The following is a 10,946-nucleotide window of genomic DNA, read 5'->3' on the forward strand; positions in this document are numbered from 1 at the left end:
CCCGCCTCGCGGGTGGTTTCCGTCTGACTCAGCTGGGACCACCAGCAGGATTAGCGGGCGCGTTTACACCACATCTGGCCCTGAACACGGGCTAATTGGAGGCTGGGTCAGGCAGAGGAGATTATCTGATGCTGTGAGAGGTTTACAAATTTATTAGGCTGAGTCAGCCAGCCGCAGCTCGACGAAGCAGAGGGTACTGCGAAACAAAGAGAGGGAGCAGCGGCGTGGACTCTCTGCTCCACCCACGATGTTTGAGACTTCCTGCTTCAGGGGGTCTGTGTGCTGCCTCAGCCTTTGAACGTCTCTGGTGTTTTTGGTGATGATGGGTTTTACCTGGAGTGTCTGCTCCTGTGAAAGTCTGGATCAGGACGGAGAGACGTTAAGAAGCACAGAGCAGACACTAAATACTGCTGAGATTAAATACTCAGGGTCAGAGCGCTCGGTCAGGTGTAGTTACTGAGACCTGGACGGATGGAGGTTTGGATCTGAAACATGTCACAGTTAGGCTGAGTAACCACGATCGCCTCAGTGAAGTCCGGTCTGGAGCCTCTCTCTCTTTATTCCACGCTACGGCGAGCCAAAACTGCGGGCGCTGGAGACGCTCTGATATGTGACTCGCTCGTCGCACTTCTCGTGATCTGGACAGCCAGCGAGTCGCTCTTCTTCTGCATTCAGGGCCACGTCTCTGCTTCTTCACAACACTAAATTATTCAGCTGCACAGCCCGATGTGGCAGAGCAGGAGCTGCTATTCCTCCGTCCTCGTGTTTGCAACGCTGTGAAGGCGACATATTACTGATACGCTCGGCTCATTTAGTTACTCAGACTTTTGGCCGTGGATTTTTTTAGATTTGCTCCATCCATCATCTATTTTCCACTTATCCAGGTCAGCCTCAGCCTATGCCAGCGGCCATAGGGTGAGAGGCGGGGCACACCTGGACAGGTCGCCGGTCTGATGCCGGTCAGATTTGTACCAGGGTTGGCTAAAAGCTGCAAGAGTCGCCTTCAAGAGGAGGAGACTTCCAGCCTAGACCCCGACTGTGATGGACAGATACAAAGGACAAAGAGGCCACGCCCCTAACAACGCACGCATGTTTCTGCTCATGTTGGTCACGTTTCTGTTCTTTGAAGGTGAAACCGTCTCTAAGTGAACACAACCATTACAAACAAAATCAAGTTAAAAATGGAACAGGGCCAAAAATGAGTGAATAACCAGAAAGCTGAATGTGACCCGTGATGGGAGGAGCTGGTCGGGTGGATGTTCGAGTGGAGGAAACCTCAGCAGCCAGCAGTAGAAGCTCCGACACACGTTTAAATGTCAGCGTGATCATCAGGAGCTCAGAGTCTGCTGCCCATCAGCGAGGAGGAGGAGGAGGCCTGCGAGGGATTCCTCTCCCACAGATCAGCCTCAGCAGCCAGCAGGACCTGTGCTCCCTGCTGAGACATGAAAGACCGAGCTCAGAGTCACCGCCGCCGGTCCTGCCGCCGCCACCGGCTCCAGGTCACCTTCTTCATGTGGAGACGTTTCCTCGGAGACGCCTTTGCTGCTCATAGAAATCTGACTTTTCTGATCCGCAGACTCTGAAGGGCGAAGACAGAGCAGCAAATATCAGCATGAAACATAAATACATGCTTTCACGTGAAGTTCATGTGTGTACGATAGAATAGAATAGAATAGAAAATGCTTCAATGGGGAAATTGACGTGTTCAGCAGTGACAGGCTCATGGAGCGTGCAGTCACACGAGGACACGTGCACTTATTCAAATACTTGTGCTGTTACCATGGTAACCTCCAACATTAAAAGCCCCTCCCTGTGCTGTGGAGGTCCCCTGGGTGACCCCTGACCCCCTGCAGTACCTGCGCTGTCTGGAGGATCCGAGGTCACGTTGCCGGTGTCTCCTCCCACTGCTCCATGACATCAGAGCGCTGAGCTGCAGCTGATCAGAGAGGCGTCTCCAACCTGGCTGTACTGTGAGGAGTGTCTGCAGCTCCTCCTGGACCTCGCTCCTCCTGGACCTCACTCCTCCTGGACCTCCTGGACTTCGCTCCTCCTGGACCTTGCTGTCCTCACACTGAAGTGGTCACTAAGGAGGGTCTCGGTGAAACGCAGCACCACTTCCTGTTTAAACCCCCAGATGTGGCTGCAGGTGACCAAACTCCTTCAGTGTCTCACACACAAAGCTATGAGGAAGACCTCCTTCCCCTCCTCCTCCTCCTCCCCTTCGGTCGACATGTGTTGGTATCCTGAATGCACAAAGCATCGCTCAGCATGCAGAATCAATTTGGCCCTCTGAGGAGCCCGGGCCAATACACGAGCCGTTTACTGGCGGCTAGAAGAAATTACAAGTGATAAATTGAATTAATCTCAATTGAGGCTGGGAATGGGATGAAACGGGGTCTGTGGCCTGGAGAGGATTAACAGCAGATGTCAGGAGGGAGGAGGGGAGGCGGGAGGAGACGAACAAGGGGAGAAATATTGTCTGTGTCCTGTGGTGTCCTTCCTTTTAATGATTTTAAAAAGCTAATCTTTCCCTCTGTGGGACTCTGAAACAGTGTCAGGACCCGCATTAAACTGTCCACTGCAGCTGCAGCTGACAGAGCGCAGGTGAGCACACCTGTTAGCAGGAGGGAGGGGTCACCTGCATCCTGGTGACAGCCTCAGCAGGTTTACAGAGCTATGATTTTTATCAGGGCGCCTTTAAAAAGTCTCAAATATGAGGCCTCACAGCCAGGTTTTGTTGTCCTGCACAACCATGTCAACCAGCAGTCCAAGCAGACACTCCCACAACTCCCTGCTCCAGCCAATCACACCTTGCCAGTCCAGACGTCTCCGCAGAGTCACCGGAGGCTTCCAGGTCAGAAGCTGAGCCTCAGTGCTGTTTGCTGGGCCCCGCCCACGTCTGGTTTTTGAAATGAAACCTTGATGCTTGGCTCTGCCTTCATCAGAGCAGAGCGGCACGCCGCCACCTGCGAACGCCGCAGCCTCGAGCTGACAGGCTCTCTTTTAAACTGGACACTGTGGTTAAACTGGTGTTGATCGAGGCTGTGTGCTGGAGTGATGCGCTCAGCGCCGAGGACGTTTACACTCTCTGAGTTTTCCTCTGCAGCTCCTTTGGACAGTCTTGTGAATATTTCGCAGTAATAAAAGCAGCACACGTGTGACACGATGTCTGTTTCTAAACCCCTTCAAAGATAAAGGACACAGCGGCTCTTCAGTTTGTGTCTCAAACGCAGCTAAAAGGAAGATAATTATTCAAATTCCCTGTTTGTTTTTTCCATCTGCAGCTTTTCTTTGAAGCAGGGTCAGACGTGTGTTTGTTCGGCACCGGCATCAAAGAACAAAGGACCTCAATCTCTCACCTGTGGAGGGAAAACGCCGCCCGCTCTCAGCTGATGTACACAGAGCTTTTATTCTGTGCTTTAGAATAATCCCGAGTCGCAGCGGGTCATCGCACACGGCAACGTTTCGCACCGCAGTGATGTTGGAGCGCCGAGCGCTGCTGTGAAGTGCACCTCGCACGGTGCCCGTGGGAGCCTGATAAAGGCTTAAGTGAGCTGAAGGTGCTTTCCTCGCGGCTTTAAATCAGGTTTAATCCTCGTGCTGTTCACACACGCCTGTTATCGCTTCGTTAAAGAAAACTTTTAAACTCGTGCTGCAGATTCGTCAACGTTTCTCCGAGCTGCTGCTGACGCAGTCGGCTCGTGTCGAAGAGATTTCATTTTCATTTCGGTATTTCTTTGTTAATCGGTACCAGATGGAATCAGAGACCATGTTTCACTGGAAATCCTGAATTCCTGTTTGTCAGCTGTTTGTCAGCTGCCGCTCCACCTTCATCATCATCACCGTCGATCACCTGGCAGCAGCTCCGTGATAGGCTGCTTTACGCAGACACACTGCTGACTCATCAGAGCATTTCAGATGCGCTGAAGCTGGTGACTCCGCCCTCTCTGTGTGTAAAAACCCTACAGTCACTCACAGACAAACATGTTCGCAGGTTCAGGAAGTGCTATAGAAACCAGCAGCTTGTGTCGGCCTGTAAACCTGTTGGCTGTGGGGACTGACTCGCTGCTGCCCCTGCTGGACATTTGTGTGATTACCAATGAACATCTGCTCGCATTGTTTGCGGCGGCTGTGACTTCTCTGAGCAGTTTTACATGATACGCTGAATCATAATCAGCCCTCTGGATCATTTTTCAGTTTTCCGGGTGAATAATTAACGGAGGCGGGACTGATTTCAGTCAGCAAACTGAGCGCGCTCGCAGAACGTGGCGTGTGGCTGCTGTGTGTTTGTCACATGAAGGATGAATGGCGCCGGCATGCCTGTGATCTTGTCTCTGATGAGTTTCCTGTTATTTGGTCCTTTCCGTTGGTTTCTGTCACTCGAGCACGCCGCTCATCCGCTAACCGCAAACGTTCAGCTGCACTCGGCCTCACCGGGACCCGGGGGACTCATTTCCTCCTTCATTCAATTAATCAGTTTAATCATGATCCACAGTGACTGAGTTAATGACTGCGGCTCACAATAATGGAAGGAAAGCAGACGGCGTTTGTGAGAGGCGGCCTGCTGCCGAGGCTGACTCAGCCGAGAGATGCTGCAGTTTAATGGAGGCCGTTGGTCAGGAGGGACAGGATGACTACAGTGAGTGTGGAGAGTCACATGCTCTGCGTGATGGCTGTCCTCTGTCAGCTGAAGGGAGGAGCAAAGAAAGGAGGCGGAGGGGCATGGGATTATAATTACAGACAGGAAACCACAGGAAGCAAATACACCTCCAGGAATCAGTGAAGGGAAGTGAAGAAGAAGCACCCAGTGCATCATGGGAATCCCCCGGCAGCCTACGTCTATTGCAGCATAACTAAGGGAGGATTCAGGGTCACCTGGTCCAGCCCTAACTATATGCTTTAGCAAAAAGGAAAGTTTGAAGCCTAATCTTGAAAGTAGAGATAGTGTCTGTCTCCTGAATCCAAACTGGAAGCTGGTTCCACAGAAGAGGGGCCTGAAAACTGAAGGCTCTGCCTCCCATTCTACTTTTAAATACTCTAGGAACAACAAGTAGGCCTGCAGAGCGAGAGCCAAGTTGGTCCTGTTAAACCGTTTGGTCCTCTGGAGACATCAAACAGTGACGTTCGATGGACTTTGGGTGAGGCTTGTTTCTCTCAGTGTCACTTTAGCCCAGCGAAGCTGTTTCCATGGTTATGGGAGTTCCTGTGCTCTGTGGCGTGGAGAAGGCTCGCTGCGTCCCTCTGCTCTGCTCTGATACCACAGATGGATTCTGCTCGCTTTATCCTGCATATCCATTTAAAGAGACTGCAGCACAACATGAAGGAGACGCGAAGAGTTCAGTGAGCTTCCTCACGCTCCGGAGTCGGTTTGATGCTGAATGTCGAAGCGGAGGAAATTAGCCTCGGGAGGCGTTTCATGACTGCTCGTTACTAATATTAGGGGGGACGCGAGCCCCTCGTCTCCCGCGGTGCTTGTGTGCTTCACCAGGAACGAAGATGAAAAGAAGGCAGGAAGAGGGAGACATGTGAGAACAGGGAGGCGGGGCAGACGAGCCCTCTGCGTGCGGGCAGATGGAGGAAAGCGAGACATGTTTGTGAAGCGGTTACTGCTGGGCGACCGGCCGACAGCATCCAACACGCAGTCAGGAGGCGAGGGGGCGGGGGGGGCAATGAAGAATCGAGGCCAAAAAAAAGGTATCCATGGCAACGGTGCGGAGAGCCCGTCACTGCGTCCCTGGTACAGTGAGACTGGAAGCTCCCCCACCCCAGAGAGTGTTGATGTGTTATTGGCTCTTCCAGGCGAACAGACGCTGCTGTGACTAACAGCGAGCAGAAAGAGGCGCTTCCCCTGCACCGCTCACCTGACCCACACTGACCCGCGGCCTACAACGGAATCACAGCGCCGGCTTATCGACGAGGAGTGTGACAGCAGGCGTGGGAGCAAAGGTCTGCCCGACAGTGATAAGAATAACAGCGAGGGAGGCGCAGGGAGTGTTCATGGACCTCCTCGGTTTCTTTTTCCATTTTACACCCAGTGAACATTTACTCGCTCGCCTTTTGTCTCCTTGCAAATCTGACCTTTAGTTTCATTTAAAGCAGAAACCTGCAGGCCGGCCTCCGACAGGAACCAGACGAAGCAAAGCTTCATGACGCCGTCTGCCAGCTGCACATTATCGGTCAGGATCAGCCTCGTCAGCGCTTAACCATGAGCGGAGCATCTAGCCCTCCCCGAACCCCACAGAGCACAAGTTCTCCTGCAGAGCTCAGCTTCACGTAAAGTTTCAGTAAAGCGGCGTGATGGACAGGCGTGGACACAGGTGCATTTGTAGGTGTTTCCTCTAAAAAGTGCAAAGGTTGAGGAGGAGAGTATATAAATGTGCAGCAGAATGCCAAAAACCCACGTCAGGACTCATTTGTGTCTGACGAGGTCCTTTCACAGAGGAGGCTTTCATAACAGCCTTACTCCTTCAGTCTGTTTCTAGTTGCACTGTCATGAACTTTGACCTTTAACCTGCTGACTGAGGCCTGTAGAGTCTCAGATGGAGCTCTTGGCACCGTCTGACTTGGGGGCGATTTGCTGGGACGTCTGGGACGTTTCTGCTCAGCGACGGTCAGCGTTCAGGTCGGCACGGACGCGGGCGGTAATTGCATCCTTTTGCAGAAACAGTGCGCCGGCTGATGATGCCGACGGCCCAGAGTCAGATTCTGGCTCCGAACCAGCCGCCTCTCTTTCCTGAAACGTGTTAAAGCTTCGCTTCCTCTCTGTCGTATTTGTCAGACGGCGTGTAGAATAATCACACCCCCACAGGTCTGCTGATTTATGACCCAGATTGGGCTCATGTGCTCAGAGAGTCATAAATAATCGATTTTATCCTGCTGGACCCCAGAGCAGATGGATTTTACGTGGACATTCGGTCTCACCCTTATTTTTCCAGGTGTGTGAAAGGACACATTACTGGTTTGGGTCGGCGGTATCTAAGGATGCTGGGTAGGATAATTGGGACCTGGGTGACTCGGGTTGTTGGTCGAGTTGGTGGAGCGCTCCTGAGCGCCGTGATGCAGAGAGCTGCAGGAAGCGTAATGAACAGCGTTGTTTCTGCTGTAACCTTTACAGCGAACACAGTTGTCCTCATTTTATTTCCTGTGTTGGACGAAGCTGTCGGCGTGCCGGCTGAGTTCAGGACCCGGAGACTTAATCAGCTGCTGAGGTTGTGTGTGTGGGGGGGGGGGGGGGGGCTCTTTCCACCAGCTGTGACACCTCTTCAAAGCTCGGGGTGAATTATTGAACACGCCTCGGCGGCGGGCAGCCCTCCTGACCGCTGCGAAGGCCAGAAGACAGATGGCGTTTTCATTTAAATGATTGACCTGCCGCCGCTCGTGGCGTTTTGCATCCCATCCCGTCTGGATTTGTGTTATTAGTGAGGCTGTGAGTCACTCTCTCATGGCGTGCGGAGGAGCTCGTTTCTTATGTGACGAGTAGGATTTGAACGCCATCCGTGCATTAAACGTGGCGGCGGATTCACCTGCCTGTGAGCTGATGGCGAGGAGGAGCAGCGGGGATTTGTGTCAGCCGGTCATGTAATTCTGATGATGCTTGGCGTGCAGTGAAAAGGTTGGATGGGACGTGGGAGTGATGGATGGATGTGTGGAAGCAAATGCTGATGAATGTAATCAGAATTTCATAATAGGGAAAATGAATTAGGAGACAGGAGCTGTGTGGGAGAGATGCGTTTCCTTCCCTTCAGAGCTGGACCGCCGCCTGTTTTCGAGGGGGGGGGATTAGAGGCTGGCTCTGAACTGTCAGCTTGGACAGAGACGAGCCAGGCTGTTAGCCCCACGCGGCCTTCCATCCCCGGCTATTCCAGGTTATCCACTCGGCTGTTTGGTGGCGGGCGGGGAGCCGGGGCAATCTGGATCATGGTGGGCGGCGATAACATCCGCTATTGATTCTGGACTTTCTTTCCCGGTGCCGCCGGAACCAAAGGCTCATTGAGATCGGCCTCTGCAGATAATCTGTCTGAGGACGTCCTTAGCGCTCTGTAATGGATCAGCTCTGGGTCACAGCAGCTTTTCAAATCCCTCCAAGTCCTTTTAGATCAGACGGCGAGCAGCTATCTGCCAAATTCATCAGCACACAATAACAAACACACAGCATCCGTCAGAGCTCAGCTCCTTCCAGGGTCTGGGCAGCGTTTCAGGGAGGGCTTGGAGCTCATTTCCACAAGCGCATCACTTCACACAACAGCGCACTGAACAATACTCAGAATCCTGCGCTGGCACATCGGATCGGACGCTTTCTAAAGAGGCGTTTTAAACCTGAAAGAGCGAAAACTCGTTAATAAAACAGCATTACAATCATCCCTTCATGCATTAAGTTTCATTTAAGTCACATCAAACAGGCACAGCTGAAATTCAGACTCACTCAGCAACTGTTCTTTATAATTTATTAATAATAATAAGCACATGCAGCTGTACAGCACATACATGTGTATGATTCCCTCAAAGCACAGGCAGACGAAAGTAGTTTTTCCATCACTGGTTTATTTGAAGACGTCTCTCCAAAGCCACTGTGAAAACTACACAGCATTAACAAAATAAAACTCAGCCTAAGACACTAAAAATAAAACGGTACAACAAAACACGATAAATGAATAAATTCCCCGTTGGCTGCATGCTGCAAGAAGTGATTAGTCACCGTTCCTCAGGGGTTTCCTTATCCGGTCGTTCAGTCTGACGTCACTAGCCGTGTCTGGGTCTAAACTCTGCTGCAGGTCCATATATCAAACGATCACTATGGCATTACTGAGAGTTGAAAAACTGTCTAAAGTCTTTCATCTTTAATAAAATGATCAGCGTTCTGCTCTACCAGGTGTAACAATTGAGTTTAACATCCAGGCATCCATGAAAACGGAATTTATGACATTTAACGGAGTTAGAAGTTAGCAGGGAGTTAGCTCGCTAGCTTCTATCTAAATACAATATAGCATGTCCTGACTGCGGGGTTTTGGAAACAAATTCAAACGTACAGCTCTGCTATCACTTCCAGCATAAATGAAGACAGAAACTAAACAGCAGTGACGTTTGTAGGGTTACTGAAGTTGGGCTAGCTGGTATATAATGATGTGCTACGTGACCGCTAGCGACACAGCTATGTTAGCATAATATAAACAAGCTAACTTTTTTTCCACTGGATAAAAGTTAACGTGAGTGTTCTCGGTGGTCAGGAACAAATGTAATCGCATGGCAGGATGCTGTAAAAGGACCAAACTTCAGCCAGGAGAACAATACGAGGTTAGTCATTCATATACTGCTGCATGGGCTGGGCTGTAGTTACATCCTAAGGTTTTAAAAACTGAGCTTAAATAAATGATTAGCGGTAATAAAAGCCGAGGGAGGTCAACAGGGATCACTGACTGTTTTAGGAGCTTTTTGAGATTAAATAGAAGAAAATACAAAACATTAAACATGTTAACAACACAAAAGCCATATTAAACGCAGACTACTTTAGACCCGGAAGTAGGATTCGTCACGTCATCACTTAACGACCAGATAAGAGGGTAGTTAAAGTCCATTCCACTTAATGTGACTTTCAGTAAAGACCATTACGGGCTCGTTCTTGCTGCACACTTACAGGTGTTTTCTTCCCAAAAAGGAAAACCTGCGACTTGTAAGCGAGCTTGACTTTCAAAATAAAAGCACCATGAATGTTTGTAGCTCATCGTTCCCCTCATGGACGTATCGATCAGGTTTCAAGATCCAACCCTGAGCTGGCTTTCTGCGCTAACGCTAGCTCTCCCATTAAAGTGACCAACGATCTGAGTGGATACGATGGATTTGTTCAGGCAGGAAGTGGAAATGCCAGCTGGTCTGGCACATTCCCATCATGCTACATGTGAACCAGTACGAATTACCAACACAGACTTTGTACAGGAACAGTCAGCATGTGTTATAGAACGTGTATGTGTGAGGAGGAGGTGTGGCCGTCATTAATAAATGTTTCCTGTGCAGTCGCAGAGGTCAGAGCAGGAAAACACATTTTAGTTTTTTAAAAGATCAGCGACGTATTTTGTGTCTTTGTGTTTTTATCTGATCCACAAAGTCGTCCTGAGCAGTGACACACCTGCTGCTGGCTCAGTGTCTGTGTGAGATGTTCGATTCCCAACCAGTCGTGCCTTTGCTGCTCACCCGTTTGTGATCTGACACGATGGACACACGGACCCTAAACACAAGAAACCCTCACGCTGATACTGTGACTGATACAAATACTGTGTAATTACAGTTATGGAGCAGCTGTTTTTATACTTACAAGATAGTACTGACCCCCAAATATTGTGGGATTATACCTTCAACCAAGATCCTTTCCTAAATGTAATGTGACAAAACCAGAGCACAGAGGTTCAAACAGAGCATGGTCCAGACTGCAGGCTGATAAACCTGCTCCTGCAACCCCTAAGACAGGTTTCAGGTCTCTAACACTGGCAGGTTATGTCTTGGTGGACAATAATGTCAGCGCATCAAAGCAACAACACAAAAAAACACATTGATGATGAGAGTGGGTTGAAAGACCTATAGCGCCATCGGTAGAAACCAGCAGATCCAGTGAGCCGCTGCGAGCAGTGGTCAAGATATAAAACCCAAATGTAGACATGTAACACCAGAGACACTGACTGTTACTGAAAGCCTGTGAGCGATGGGTTGTTGGTGTCTTTCTCTGGATGTGGTGCCTTTTTTTGTTGTTGTTTTTTGCAGCGCATTGTGTTCTGCATCCTGATTGGCTGTAGACCATTGTCACTCACTCTCGTGCCGTGTCCAGTGCAGAACGCGTTCAGCTTGTCAAATTTACTTAAATCTTCGATGCTAGCAGTGTGACTCTGAAGTGCTGCATGTTTGTAAGTTTTCTCCCAACAAACACCAATGTCGATGAAACGTTTGCTCCGTCAAAGTCT

At 50.2% G+C, this 10,946-nt stretch overlaps 1 protein-coding gene across 3 annotated transcripts in view; it reads left to right on the forward strand.

Annotated features, from left to right (window-relative positions):
• Positions 1-10,946, forward strand: part of grm7 (glutamate metabotropic receptor 7) — a 145,821-nt gene that overhangs the window by 112,682 nt on the left and 22,193 nt on the right. The window lies entirely within an intron of this gene.

Source organism: Copadichromis virginalis, linkage group LG5 (genome assembly GCF_057382275.1).
Source record: "Copadichromis virginalis isolate Kocher_CV1m ecotype Utaka linkage group LG5, C_Virginalis_male_GT1.1, whole genome shotgun sequence".
Lineage (NCBI taxonomy): Eukaryota > Metazoa > Chordata > Actinopteri > Cichliformes > Cichlidae > Copadichromis > Copadichromis virginalis.